Source organism: Nerophis ophidion, linkage group LG06, assembly GCF_033978795.1.
Source record: "Nerophis ophidion isolate RoL-2023_Sa linkage group LG06, RoL_Noph_v1.0, whole genome shotgun sequence".
NCBI lineage: Eukaryota > Metazoa > Chordata > Actinopteri > Syngnathiformes > Syngnathidae > Nerophis > Nerophis ophidion.
Window position 1 is genome coordinate 40,140,483 of NC_084616.1, and position 15,123 is coordinate 40,155,605.

The window sequence follows — 15,123 nt, forward strand, 5'->3', positions numbered from 1 at the left end:
TACAAAGTAATGGAGCAGACGCGTGTGGAGCAGACGGCGTCCACAAAGTACATCTGTGCATGACATGACAGTCAACAATTTCCACACAAAGAAGGATAGCGTCCGCACAACTGAAATAGTCCTGATTGCTAAAACAAAGCAGGTGCGGGGACTAGCGCGCAAAGGAAGACATGGAGTGCCATCTCCAGGTTGGAGAGCAGATCTTGCCCCAAGTGGAGGAGTTCAAGTACCTCGGAGTGAGGGAAGAGTGGATCGTGAGGTCGACAGGTGGATCAGTGCAGCATCATCAGTAATGCAGACGTTGTATAGATCCGTTGTGGTGAAGAAGGAGCTGAGCCGGAAGGCAAAGCTCTCAATTTACAGTTGATCTACAAACCCCGTTTCCATGAGTTGGGAAATTGTGTTAAATGTAAATATAAACGGAATACATCCATCCATCCATCCATCCATCTTCTTCCGCTTATCCGAGGTCGGGTCGCGGGGGCAGCAGCCTAAGCAGGGAAGCCCAGACTTCCCTCTCCCCAGCCACTTCGTCTAGCTCTTCCCGGGGGATCCCGAGGCGTTCCCAGGCCAGCCGGGAGACATAGTCTTCCCAACGTGTCCTGGGTCTTCCCTGTGGCCTCCTACCGGTTGGACATGCCCTAAACACCTCCCTCAGGAGGCGTTCGGGTGGCATCCTGACCAGATGCCCGAACCACCTCATCTGGCTCCTCTCGATGTGGAGGAGCAGCGGCTTTACTTTGAGTTCCTCCCGGATGACAGAGCTTCTCACCCTATCTCTAAGGGAGAGCCCCGCCACACGGCGGAGGAAACTCATTTCGGCCGCTTGTACCCGTGATCTTATCCTTTCGGTCATGACCCAAAGCTCATGACCATAGGTGAGGATGGGAATGTAGATCGACCGGTAAATTGAGAGCTTTGCCTTCCGGCTCAGCTCCTTCTTCACCACAACAGATCGGTACAACGTCCGCATTACTGAAGACGCCGCACCGATCCGCCTATCGATCTCACGATCCACTCTTCCCCCACTCGTGAACAAGACTCCCAGGTACTTGAACTCCTCCACTTGGGGCAGGGTCTCCTCCCCAACCCGGAGATGGCACTCCACCCTTTTCCGGGAGAGAACCATGGACTCAGATTTGGAGGTGCTGATTCTCATTCCGGCCGCTTCACACTCGGCTGCGAACCGATCCAGTGAGAGCTGAAGATCCCGGCCAGATGAAGCCAACAGGACCACATCGTCTGCAAAAAGCAGAGACCTAATCCCGCGGCCACCAAACCGGAACCCCTCAATGCCTTGACTGCGCCTAGAAATTCTGTCCATAAAAGTTATGAACAGAATCGGTGACAAAGGGCAACCTTGGCGGAGTCCAACCCTCACTGGAAACGTGTCCGACTTACTGCCAGCAATGCGGACCAAGCTCTGACACTGATCGTACAGGGATCGGACTGCCATAATAAGACAGTCCGATACCCCATACTCTCTGAGCACTCCCCACAGGACTTCCCGAGGGACACGGTCGAATGCCTTCTCCAAGTCCACAAAGCACATGTAGACTGGTTGGGCAAACTCCCATGCACCCTCAAGAACCCTGCCGAGAGTATAGAGCTGGTCCACAGTTCCACGACCAGGACGAAAACCACACTGTTCCTCCTGCATCCGAGGTTCGACTATCCGGCGTAGCCTCCTCTCCAGTACACCTGAATAAACCTTACCGGTGAGGCTGAGGAGTGTGATCCCACGATAGTTGGAACACACCCTCCGGTCCCCCTTCTTAAAGAGAGGGACCACCACCCCGGTCTGCCAATCCAGAGGTACCGCCCCCGATGTCCACGCGATGCTGCAGAGCCTTGTCAACCAAGACAGCCCCACAGCATCCAGAGCCTTAAGGAACTCCGGGCGGATCTCATCCACCCCTGGGGCCTTGCCACTGAGGAGCTTTTTAACTACCTCAGCAACCTCAGCCCCAGAAATAGGAGAGTCCACCACAGATTCCCCAGGCACTGCTTCCTCATAGGAAGACGTGTTGGTGGGATTGAGGAGGTCTTCAAAGTATTCCTTCCACCTATCCACAACATCCGCAGTTGAGGTCAGCAGAACACCATCCGCACCATACACGGTGTTGACAGTGCACTGCTTCCCCTTCCTGAGGCGGCGGATGGTGGTCCAGAATCGCTTCGAAGCCATCCGGAAGTCATTTTCCATGGCTCCCCCAAACTCTTCCCATGTCCGAGTTTTTGCCTCTGTGACCGCCAAAGCTGCACACCGCTTGGCCTGTCGGTACCTGTCCACTGCCTCTGGAATCCTATGAGCCAAAAGAACCCGGTAGGACTCCTTCTTCAGCTTGACGGCATCCCTCACCGCTGGTGTCCACCAGCGGGTTCTAGGATTACCGCCACGACAAGCACCAACTACCTTGCGGCCACAGCTCCGATCATCCGCCTCGACAATAGAGGTGCGGAACATGGTCCACTCGGACTCAATGTCCAGCACCTCCCTCGTGACATGTTCAAAGTTCCTCCGGAGGTGGGAATTGAAACTTTGTCTGACAGGAGACTCTGCCAGACGTTCCCAGCAAACCCTCACAATGCGTTTGGGCCTGCCAGGTCTGTCCGGCATCCTCCCCCACCATCGCAGCCAACTCACCACAAGGTGGTGATCGGTAGAAAGCTCCGCCCCTCTCTTTACCCGAGTGTCCAAAACATGAGGCCGCAAATCCGATGACACAACTACAAAGTCGATCATGGAACTGCGGCCTAGGGTGTCCTGGTGCCAAGTGCACATATGGACACCCTTATGTTTGAACATGGTGTTTGTTATGGACAAACTGTGACGAGCACAGAAGTCCAATAACAGAACACCACTCGGGTTCAGATCCGGGCGACCATTCTTCCCAATCACGCCTCTCCAGGTTTCACTGTCGTTACAAACATGAGCGTTGAAGTCCCCCAGCAGAACAAGGGAATCACCCGGGGGAGCACTCTCCAGTACTCCCTCGAGTGTACCCAAAAAGGGTGGGTACTCTGAACTGTTGTTTGGTGCATAAGCGCAAACAACAGTCAGGACCCGTCCCCCCACCCGAAGGCGGAGGGAGGCTACCCTTTCGTCCACTGGGTTGAACTCCAACGTGCAGGCTTTAAGCCGGGGGAGAAACCAGAATTGCCACCCCAGCCCGTCGCCTCTCACTGCCGGCCACGCCAGAGTGAAAGAGAGTCCAGCCCCTTTCAAGAGAAGTGGTTCCAGAGCCCTTGCTGTGCGTCGAAGTGAGCCCGACTACATCCAGCCGGAATTTCTCTACTTCGCGCACTAGCTCAGGCTCCTTTCCCCCCAGTGAGGTGACGTTCCACGTCCCAAGAGCGAGCTTATGTAGCCGAGGATCGGACCGCCAAGTGCCCTGCCTTCGGCTCCCGCCCAGCTCACATTGCACCCGACCTCTATGGCCCCTGCTACGGGTGGTGAGCCCATTGGAGGGGGGACCCACGTTGCCTCTTCGGGCTGTGCCCGGCCGGGCCCCATGGGTACAGGCCCGGCCACCAGGCGCTCGCCATCGTGCCCCACCTCCGGGCCTGGCTCCAGAGGGGGGCCCCGGTGACCCGCGTCCGGGCGAGGGAAATCTGGGTCCTTTGTTTTTACTTTTCATAGAGGTTTTCGAGCTGCTCTTTGTCTGGTCCCTCACCTAGGATCAGTTTGCCTTGGGAGACCCTACCAGGGGGCTTAAAACCCCCAGACAACATAGCTCCTAGGATCATTGGGACACGCAAACTCCTCTACCACGGTAAGGTGGCAGCTCAGAGAGGAGTAAACGGAATACCATGATTTGCTAATCATTTTCAACCCATTTTCAATTGAATATGCTACAAAGACAACATATTTGAAGTTAAAACTGATAAAAACATTTTTTTTTTGCAAATAATCATTAACTTTAGAATTTGATGCCAGCAATACGTGACAAAGAAGTTGGGAAAGGTGGCAATACATACTGATAAAGCTGAGGAATGCTCATCAAACGCTTATTTGGAACATCCCACAGGTGTGCAGGTTAATTGGGAACAGGTGGGTGCCATGATTGGGTATAAAAGCATCTTCCATGAAATGCTATGTAATTCACGAACAAGGATGAGGCGAGGGTCACCAATTTGTAAGCAAATTGTCAAACAGTTTTGAACAACATTTCTCAACGAGCTATTGCAAGAAATTTAGGGATTTGACCATCTACGGTCCGTAAAATCATCAAAAGGTTCAGAGAATCTGGAGAAATCACTGCACGTAAGCGATGATATTACGAACCTTTGAACCCTCAGGCAGTAGTGCATCAAAAACCGACATAAGTGTTATGACACACGCTCAGTCTTCCCGGCCTTCATCTGCGGGAGCACTCGGCGGTTCCACTCTGAGTGCGTCCACACGCGCCACACCCAGACACGCCCCCTCGCGCGCAGCGCGGACCGCTCACACACACAGCTGGAGACGATCACCAATCAAGACACCTGGCAGTGATTACGGACGACAGGATAAAGATTCCCGCCGCTGAACCCTCGTCGTTGGAACGTTGCTACTGCTTGCAGTAAACCTCACGTATCTGACTCTCACCAGCGATTTATTCCTGTGCTCGTTTTTCCTCCTGCCTTGTTTGTGATCTCCTTCGTCTCTCCTTCCTTCCACAGCCCCTGTCCCCATTCCTGCTGCCATCCTCACTGGGACCCTGATTTGCTCTCCTGGATCCCCGACACATTGCCTGGACTTTGGACGCTCTCTCATGCCCCACGACCACGCTCGAACACCGAATTGCTTTTGCCTTCTCCCTCTGATTTTGGACGCCACCATCCAACACGCACGACAACATTCTTTACGGTATTTCCATATGTTAATTCCAGCACATAGTTCACACTCAAACACATAGTAGCATACACATCCCACGTAATCATTAATTACTCAATAAATATTGAGTTGGACTTCCACTGTTGTGCCGTCTCCTTCCACCCGTCTTCGCCTTAACAGAACGTTCCAACCAAGATGGAACCAGACGGAGCGGCACACCCCCCACCCGGTAGGCGGGCCCATACTCCTCCTCCTAGAGACCTACCTTCCATTCAGGCTGTCCTCCAACAACATCAGACCCGATTTACCACCTTGGAGGACAAACTTGACGTGGCGTTCGCTAGTCTGCTAGCAAGATTGGACAACCTCAGTTCAGGTCAGGTGACACTCCCCACACCCGTTTCGAACTCCTCTGAGGCACCCGCCACCGAAGGACCGACTGTCTCTCGTGAACCCAAGATAGCCAGCCCTAAGACTTTTGAGGGAGATTTTGAACTTTGTCGAGGCTTCTTGGTTCAATGCGAATTTATTTTTCAACACCAACCTTCTCGCTATGCTAATGATGGGGCCAAAATAGCCTTTATGTTTTCCCTGTTTTCTGGTCCTGCCCTTAAATGGGCTACTTCCGCCCTTAACAAGTCTTCAGGACTGAACTCTAATTATTCTGCATTTCGTAAGGAGTTTTTGGCCGTTTTTGACCATCCTGCGGATGGCAGAGATATCGCGGCTAGGCTTCATTCCCTCAGACAGGGTCGCCGTTCCGTAGCTAATTACACCCTAGAATTCCGCACTTTGGCAGCCGAGAGCGGGTGGGATGATAGGGCTCTTTTGAGTGCCTACAGAAGAGGGCTGAATGAGACCATAAAGGATGGGTTGATGCGAGACAGGCCGTCTTCTTGTGGCGAGCTAATCGAACTAGCCCTCTTGTTCGATCAGCGACTGTCAGAAAGAGAAGCTGAGAGGGAGAGCGACTTTGGCAGAACCATTGCAGCAAGAGCGCCCAGTTCTACCAGCCGGAACATCACAGGACAGACGGCCACAATTAGTCCAGGTCCTAGCCCTTCACCAGAACCCATGCAGATAGGGAGATCTCGACTCTCCTTTGAGGAACGGGAACGGAGGTTCCAACAACGTCTTTGTCTCTACTGTGGTTTGTCGGACCATCATATTCGCAACTGCCCCTCTCGGCCAAAAGATCAGGCTCACCAATCACGGGGATATTGGTGAGCCATACTACAATCCCCACAACTTCTTCCAGGCAGGCTCCGAGTACTTTGTTCCCTGCTACCTCGACTTGGGAGGATAGGACATTATCTGTGGAGGCATATGTGGACTCTGGAGCCGACGAGAGTTTCCTCGATTTAAGATATGCCACAGAATTGGGTATTTCGTTAATTCCTTTAGAGACTTTTGTTTCAGTCCAAGCCTTAGATGGTCACCCGTTAGGACCAATCAAACATCGCATTAAGCCATTATCCCTCACTCTTTCTGGTAACCATACAAAGACCATCAGTTTCTGGGTCCTGAACGCCCCTGTGACACCACTTGTCCTCGGCCGATCCTGGTTGAATCTGCATGATCCCCACATTTCCTGGTCCACCGGTAAGATACTGGCCTGGAGCGACCACTGTCATGCTAATTGTCTCAGTTCTGCTGTTTTACGTTCCGAAGGACCCAGATTGATACCTTCCCCCGTTGACCTGTCTCTAATCCCGGAGATATATCATGACCAATCCCCCGTCTTCAGTAAGGATCAAGCCATTGAGGTCCATTGAGGCCATAATAAACCCTGCTGTTGTTAAACTTTCCTTACCTCCTTCAGTCAAACGACATCCCGTGGTCCATGTTTCCCAGATCAAACCAGTTGTTACTTCCCCCCTCTCTGCCCCCAAACCCACCCCACCCCCTCCCAGGATTTTGGACAATGGTGACCCCGTTTGGCCCGTTAAAGAGATTCTCGGGGTCCGTCGTCAAGGTAGGGGGTTAGTTTATTTAGTTGATTGGGAGGGTTATGGGCCTGAAGATAGGTCTTGGGTCCCTGCCTCCTACCTTGCTGACCCATCGCTGCTTGAGGATTTCTATCGGGCCAACCCAGGAGCTCTTCGGCGTTCGTCGGGGGTCTCGCATAAGGGGGGGCACTGTTATGACACACGCTCAGTCTTCCCTGCCTTCATCTGCGGGAGCACTCGGCGGCTCCACTCTGAGTGCGTCCACACGCGCCACAGCCAGACACGCCCCCTCGCGCGCAGCGCGGACCGCTCACACACACAGCTGGAGACGATCACCAATCAAGACACCTGGCAGTGATTACGGACGACAGGATAAAGATTCCCGCCGCTGAACCCTCGTCGTTGGAACGTTGCTACTGCTTGCAGTAAACCTCACGTATCTGACTTTCACCAGCGATTTATTCCTGTGCTCGTTTTTCCTCCTGCCTTGTTTGTGATCTCCTTCGTCTCTCCTTCCTTCCACAGCCCCTGTCCCCATTCCTGCTGCCATCCTCTCTGGGACCCTGATTTGCTCTCCTGGATCCCCGACACATTGCCTGGACTTTGGACGCTCTCTCATGCCCCACGACCACGCTCGGACACCGGATTGCTTTTGCCTTCTCCCTCTGATTTTGGACGCCACCATCCAACACGCACGACAATTCTTTACGGAATTTCCATATGTTAATTCCAGCACATAGTTCACACTCAAACACATAGTAGCATACACATCCCACGTAATCATTAATTACTCAATAAATATTGAGTTGGACTTCCACTGTTGTGCCGTCTCCTTCCACCCGTCTTCGCCTTAACAATAAGTGTGTAAATGATATCATCACATGGGCTCAGGAACACTTCATAAAACCACTGTCAGTAACTACAGTTGGTTGCTACATCTGTAAGTGCAAGTTAAAACTCCACTAAGCAAAGCGAAAGCCATTTATCAACAACACCAAGGAACGCCGCCGGCTTTACTGGGCCCGAGCTCATCTAAGATGGACTGATGCAAAGTGGTAAAGTGTTCTGTGGTCTGACGAGTCCACATTTCAAATTATATTTGGAAACTCTGGACGTGGTGTCCTCCAGAACAAAGAGGAAAATAACCATCCGGATTGTTAAAGGCGCAAAGTTCAAAATCCAGCATCTGTGATGGCATGGGGGTGTATTAGTGCCCAAGGCATGGGTAACTTACACATATGTGAAGGCACCATTAATGCTGAAAGGTACATACAGGTTTTGGAGCAACATATGTTGTCATCCAAGCAACGTTATCATGGGCGCTCCTGCTTAGAAGTAGACATACAGAATTATGAATTCCTTCCAATATGTTTGCACGAATGGAGCCGAAACAATGAGTTCAAATGAGCTTCCCTCCTCCTCCATGAATAATTTGTGCGATTGCAGTCCACTCCCACAGCCATCATCACAGCCACGGAGGCTCGCCTTGCCTGCCTCGCGAACGCGCCTCATCGGTCTCGCGAGCGCGCTTCCCTCCGTCCAAAGCGCGGGCAGCAGAGGAAGGAAGAAAGCAAGGAAGGAGGGAGGGAAGGACGTGCGTTTTACTTTGGTACATTCATACATTTCGGCGCCTCGCTTGTCCCGTCCCCTTACTGAAGACTCAAATTTACTTGACCGATTATCGATACTCTCACACCAGCCTTTTCAGAGGGAGACAAAGAGGAGTCCCGTGGAGGTGATGCGTTGCCTTCAGGTTCATCCATCATTTTTTATTTTTTATTTCAGCCCCTTTGCTTACTCCGGACAGATGCCGGGAGGGACACTTTTTTCCCCTCCGAGAATTGATCATCTCGTGTGGACAATAAGCGGAGTGAAGCCCTGAAGGTAAGAAATATTCACCATTTCGTGATATCGTTATTATTAAAGTAGAATTGGAACGGTACAAACAGGTGGTGTGACACGTGAACGCAGCATTCCTTCATGGTGGACCACACTGAATTAATCTGACCCATTTGGAGGATTGCATTTCTATTGATTTTTTTTTTTGCAATATGAAAAATGACCCAGTTAAGAGGTAAAATAATACATCTACAGCATAGCACAGTGAGCAGCATCATTCAATGTGAGGGCTGGAGGATGATATTCATGTTTGAAACAACACATAAGTGACTTTTTATCACATAGCCGCAAATGTGATGCTTGTAGATGCAATTTTATAAGAGTTGTGCAAATAATTCTTGGTGTTTGAGAGACTGCTTTGGCGTTGTTTTTTTTTCATCGATTGTTACTCAACAATAATGGTATACCCACATTAGAGGGAATATTTAACTACTTTGTTGCTGTTAAGGATAGTATGAAATGAAAGTAAGTATTTATAATGCAATTATCTAATTCTGATTTAGTGACTAAGTCTGCCTCACAATACGAAGGTCCTGCAGTCCTGGGTTCAAATCCAGGCTCGGGATCTTTCTGTGTGGAGTTTGCATGTTCTCCCCGTGAATGCGTGGGTTCCCTCCGGGTACTCCGGCTTCCTCCCACTTCCAAAGACATGCACCTGGGGATAGGTTGATTGGCAACACTAAATTGGCCCTAGTGTGTGAATGTGAGTGTGAATGTTGTCTATCTGTGTTGGCCCTGCGATGAGGTGGCGACTTGTCCAGGGTGTACCCCGCCTTCCGCCCGATTGTAGCTGAGATAGGCGCCATCGCCCCCCGCGACCCCGAAAGGGAATAAGCGGTAGAAAATGGATGGATACATGTATTTTCAAGTGCCACATATGCAATACTACTGTGCTTACAGGTAGAACACCTGGATCAACAAGCCAAATTGCTCATAAACAACTACATTTGCGTCAAAAAAGGAATGAAAAAATTAACTCAGTTATTCAGAATATTAAATGTTAACGGTTTGGACTAACTCTTCACGACGTGGTATACCACATGGTTCATAGTACCATATTTGGACTACACCATTTGTTTACATGTGTATTTGTTTGTGTAAGCCAGTTGTACTCAAACTTCTTTCACTAGCACCGACTCAGAAAAAATCTGTCTCGTCAAGTACCACCGTAATGACCGACATTAAAATACAGTAACGTAGTATGGCCAAGTATTAATTGATAACAAAGCAGAGGTTTTGTTTAAAAAGCATATTTATTATTTTTGGTCACTGTAACATTACACACAGTATGAACAGTAACACTGTGTTGGGATGTATAAAAAAATAAAACACTGTACATTAATCAAGTAAATTTTTCATTTTTTGGTGTACCACATGTCCCACAGTTTGCGTATTACTGGCGTAAGCTATGCAACATAGTTTGAAATTTGAGTGGAAAAGCTTCACTCCGACAGTTTTAACAGTGCTATTATTTCTCTGACAATCAGCGCTGTTTTTAAACCCCAAATTGAAATTTGAAAGTACATCAGTCGTCATGTTTTTCATAATAATTGTGAACAATAAGGAAAATTCCCCCAAAAGTGCAGTTCCCCTTAAACAAAATTGGCAAAAAAATCAAAAACAAACATAGCCGCTATCAAGCATAACATATTTGCAACGGGGCACAAGTAGAATTTTGCTAATTGTCTATAAATTGTGGAACATTGATCTAATGAAAATACAAATCTTTTTTCCAGTATTATATAATATTGTAGCATAAATTCCGAAACATTTTAAACACAACCCATAGAGTGTGCCAAAGCAAGTCATTTACAGTCATGTGACTGAGTAACCGTTAAGGATGGGTTCCTTTCACATTTTAATGGATACGGTACCTGGGAATGTACTCAACAGTAGCAATTTTCCTAATTTTTGTGTGTGTTTATGTGTTCATAATGTTAATTTGTGTATTATTAAAATCTATTTTTCAACATTTAACAGTGAGCTGATAATAATGCCTGTGCTGTCCAGTTCTATCTTGTTTTCGTACACTTCTGAGTCTCATTTGCAAGTATTATATTGTAGGCTTTGCATGCAGTTGCAATACCTAGACGTTAGATGGCAATTGTGTATAGACTACGGTGTGTTGCCTAGTCAGGGAGTAGTCTTTTCCATTAAACTAGATTTAGTCGTTTGTTGCACCCTAAAAAGTGTTTGTACTGTAAGTGTTGTATTTTTTACACAACAGGTATTTGATTGTAACATGCATCTTAGTTTTACAGTAGTTTTCATTACCAGGAAAATCCAATTCAAAATACTTGTATGCTCGTAGAACACTTAAAACTTTTAGCATATCCGTCTGTGTATTAAATTATAGAATGGATTACCAAAGAAATCAAACAAAGCACCGATGATTCAGTTTAAGAGACTGTTCAAACTACAAGTGTTCACAAAGTACGCAGAACAATAATTATGATGAACATCTTGAGCTATTTGTTTTTTAGATAAAGATTAATTATGTATTTGATATTTGTTTACTTACTATGGTATATCATTTATTTATTTATTTACTGTTCTGTTACAGGGAACAAGGAAATGAGATACAATTTCTGCAGTATGAAAAAAGGTAGAATTGAATATGCTCAGCTTCTTCCTATTCCTTTTCGGACGTGCTGTAATGAAACAACTGGAAAAATGTGATGCATTACATTATATCGTATGCATGTTCAAAATAAACTGAAACTGAACTGAAAACTGAACATTTTGAAGTGCTGGAATGCTATGTAAAATCGCTAATGCTAATCAGTAGCACGTCAGTGGGAAATCAAATGTAAATTAGCATATAGTTATTAAATTTTTTTAAATATTAAATTGTTTTCTATCATACTTGTGTTGGTGGCACGGAAAATTTTAACATTATTTCGAGGCAGTCCAACTGCTTAAGTGCTTGTTTGTCCGCTAAGTGTTTGAGCCGGCCGAGTAACCATGCATATTTTTCGGTTGTTTGGTTATTAATGTTCCATGCACATATTTACACTATATTGACTGGTCAGCGTTTTTGCAGTAGTTTAAGATTGACTGTGGGTGTCTTTTTCGCCATGTGTGTGTTGTTCGGGTGGATGTGCGTGGGTGTGTAGGTCATCAAAAGGTGTATTGCAACGATGTCAGGCTGGCATTGACAAATATCTGTCTGTTAATGTTCCCGAGATCAATGCATATGATCCATATTTAAAAGAGGACTCCGCAGCTTGCATTTAATGTTCCTCTTGACTTCATTCAAGTCGAAGTGTGCAAGTGGATTAAGAGTGTCGCCATGGTGTCAATAATCATCCAAATACATCCATGTGTTGACATGAAGTAAGTAAGTGGATATAGAGAGTAGATGCCTGGCTAAAGATCACGTGACACGGTCTGCTCCAACCACGAGGCCTCGCCACAGAGCTGTGCGTTTCACGCGCCATGTGTGACATTTTGTGTCACACGTTTTGCCTCAGTCATTTTGCGAGGGCGCGGGCTCGTGTTCACGCTGTGCTCTCCGTCACTCGCCCACAAAATGTACAGCATGATTTCACAACGTTTACTTTCATTGCTGTTGGCCACCTGCACCGAGTTGATTAGGTTTTCTTTGTTTCAACAAAACAAAACGGGTTGTTTCGGCCTTGTTGTGGTTTTGGCGTCGAAAGCTGCAGAATGTGTCCATAAGTGTTCTTGTCTTTCTCAAAATAGGATCCTCAGAGTCCTTAAATTAGGTCCAGCCTTTGCTTTTATAATGAAACCAGTACAGGAGGGTATTGTCGGAACTGTTTGTGCATTTTCAGCATCCAGCAGTCATATCAATCAGAGCACCTTCTCCATCTCTCCAGGTCACAAGTGTGTGTGTGTGAGTGACAGATATAAAAGCTCCCGCTTGCGTTTGTAACAAATGTTTTATAGTAGGGTCAATACAGTCAATTTCACCCGAAAAAAAAAAGACAGGGTCGCCTTATATTTAAGGTCTAAAGCAAGGGGACCAAACTTTTTGAGTCGGGGGCCGCATTGGGTTAAAAAAAACTCCCTGCGGGCCGGGCTGTGTGTGTGTGTGTGTGTGTGTGTGTGTGTTTGTATAGAACAGTTCAATTTTTAATTAATCTGACCACAGAACTTTCCTCCAGAAGGTCTTATCTTTGTCCATGTGATGTTAGATGAAACAAAAATTGAGCTGTTTGGCCACAATAACCAGCAATCTGTTTGGAGGCGAAAAGGTGAGGTCCTTAATCCCAGGATCACCAATCCTACCGTCAAGCACGGTGATGGTAGTATTATGCTCTAGGCCTGTTTTGCTGCCAATGGAACTGGTGCAGTACAGGGAGTAAATGGGACAATGAAAAAGGAGGATTACCTCCAAATTCTTCAGGACAACCTAAAATCATCAGCCGGGAGGTTGGGTCTTGGGTGCAGTTGGGTATTCCAACAGGACAATGACCCCAAACACACAAACCCACGTCAAAAGTGGTAAAGGAATGGCCAAATCAGGCTACAATTAAGGTTTGGAATGGCCTTCCCAAAGTTCTGACTTAAATGTGTGGACAATCCTGAAGAAACAAGTCCATTTCAGAAAACCTACAAATTTAGCTGAACTGCACCAATTTTGTCAAGAGGAGTGGTCAAAAATTTAATCAGAAGCTTGTGGATGGCTACCAAAAGCGCCTAATTGCAGTGAAACTTGCCAAGGGACATGTAACCAAATATTGCTGTATGTATACTTTTGACCCAGCAGATTTGGTCACATTTTCAGTAGGCCCATAATAAATTCCTAAAAGAACCAGACTTGATGAATGTTTTTTGTGACAAACAAGTATGTGCTCCAATCACTCTATCACATAAAAAAAAAACTTGAGACTTCCCGCGGGCCAGATATTGGACGTTGACGGGCTACATTCGGGACGTGTTTTGGAGACCCCTGGTCTAAAGATTCAAACACATGCAGACCAGCTTGTTGCGCCAGAAAACTTCTCGCAAATATTTTCTTCCTGTCACTTACCATGAATTGATTAACGGGACCCCGACTTAACCGTGTTGAAAAACTTATTCGGGTGTTACCATTTAGTGGTCGATTGTACGGAATTAACCACTTGTGCAAACTACTAATACAAGTCTCAATCAAGCAATCAAAAACTCACGTGCATATAAGACACGCTGAAATGTTTTTTTCTCCAAAGTTATTAGCAAACAACAAAGGAATTATGTTGCTAATTTTAGGATAACAGTAATCAATAAGCGTTTTATTCATTGCAGTCTGTTACCGGTTTTCATTTCACTGATATTGAAAACATGATTTTGAAAATTATTTTGTTCTTTTGAGGGGTCGCCTTCTATTCTGGGTCATCTTATATTCGGATCAATACTGGGACAGCAACGATTGCTTCCCTTGTCAATGCCTATTGATCCATCATCATTATTAATGTGATAAAAGATGTAATGCAAATAACCCATCTGGATTGCACAATGACTGTCTGGCAATGCATTGTGGGCATTTTGTCTAAGTAGTGTTACAAATGTTAGCAAATGGACAAATTGATATTACAAGAGGTCCACATTAGTTTGATAAATATTCGTATAGAAATTTTTGGTAACCAGAAAATTATGTAAAAGGTGTCCATCCATCCATCCATTGTTCTACCGCTTGTCCCTCTCGGGGTCGTGGTCATATTAGGATTTTTTCCCCCCATTTAAAACACTTCCTTGTTGTCTATATCTGGGGTTCTTAACCTTTTTGAAATCGGCCCCAACCTTTTCACTACAGAGGGGCCCACTGGAATATTAAACACTGAATTAGTGATCTTACTCTTGACTAAAATCCATCCATCCATCCATTTTCTACCGCTTGTCCCTTTTGGGTGGCGGGGGGTCGCTGGAGCCTATCTCAGCTGCATTCGTGCGGAAGGCGGGATACACCCTGGACAAGTCGCCAACTCATCGCAGGGCCTACACAGATGGGCAGCACAGTGGAAGAGGGGTTACTGCATCTGCCTCACAATACAAAGGTCCTGAGTTCAATCCCGGGCTCGGGATCTTTCTGTGTGGAGTTTGCATGTTCTCCCCTTGACTGCATGGCTTCCTCCCAACCTCCAAAGACATGCACCTGGGGATAGGTTGATTGGCAACACTAAATTGGCCCTAGTGTGTGAATGCGAGTGTGAAAGTTGTCTGACTTAGATTGTATTAAATAATTCTATCTAACCTACTTACAGTTTAACAGGATAAAACTTGTCAAATTATAGGAAAGTAAGTGTTTCTGCTAAGGCTCAGGTCAGGCTATTTACATAAATGAATACTAATCAAATATGCTGCATGAAATAAGACTAATAATTAATACATTTACATACAATTACGAAACTCTAAAATAAATAAGTTGTAAATAAGAATAACAAATAATAATGATGTGTTTCTTAAATCAACTCTCAATGAAATCAAAGTGTAAATACAGTTTGATCACCT

General features: G+C 46.6%; 1 protein-coding gene across 3 annotated transcripts in view; it reads left to right on the forward strand.

Annotated features, from left to right (window-relative positions):
* Positions 1–8,227: 8,227 nt before the first annotated feature.
* LOC133554708 (probable G-protein coupled receptor 153) overlaps positions 8,228–15,123 on the forward strand; it is a 113,172-nt gene continuing 106,276 nt past the window's right edge. The window contains exons 1-2 of one of the 3 annotated variants that reach the window (XM_061903763.1): positions 8,229–8,503; positions 8,576–8,652. The gene's annotated coding sequence lies outside the window, so the exon portion shown is untranslated. Of the gene's footprint in view, positions 8,653–15,123 lie in introns of all 3 variants that reach the window. The other 2 variants (XM_061903764.1, XM_061903762.1) reach the window with 2 other exon arrangements.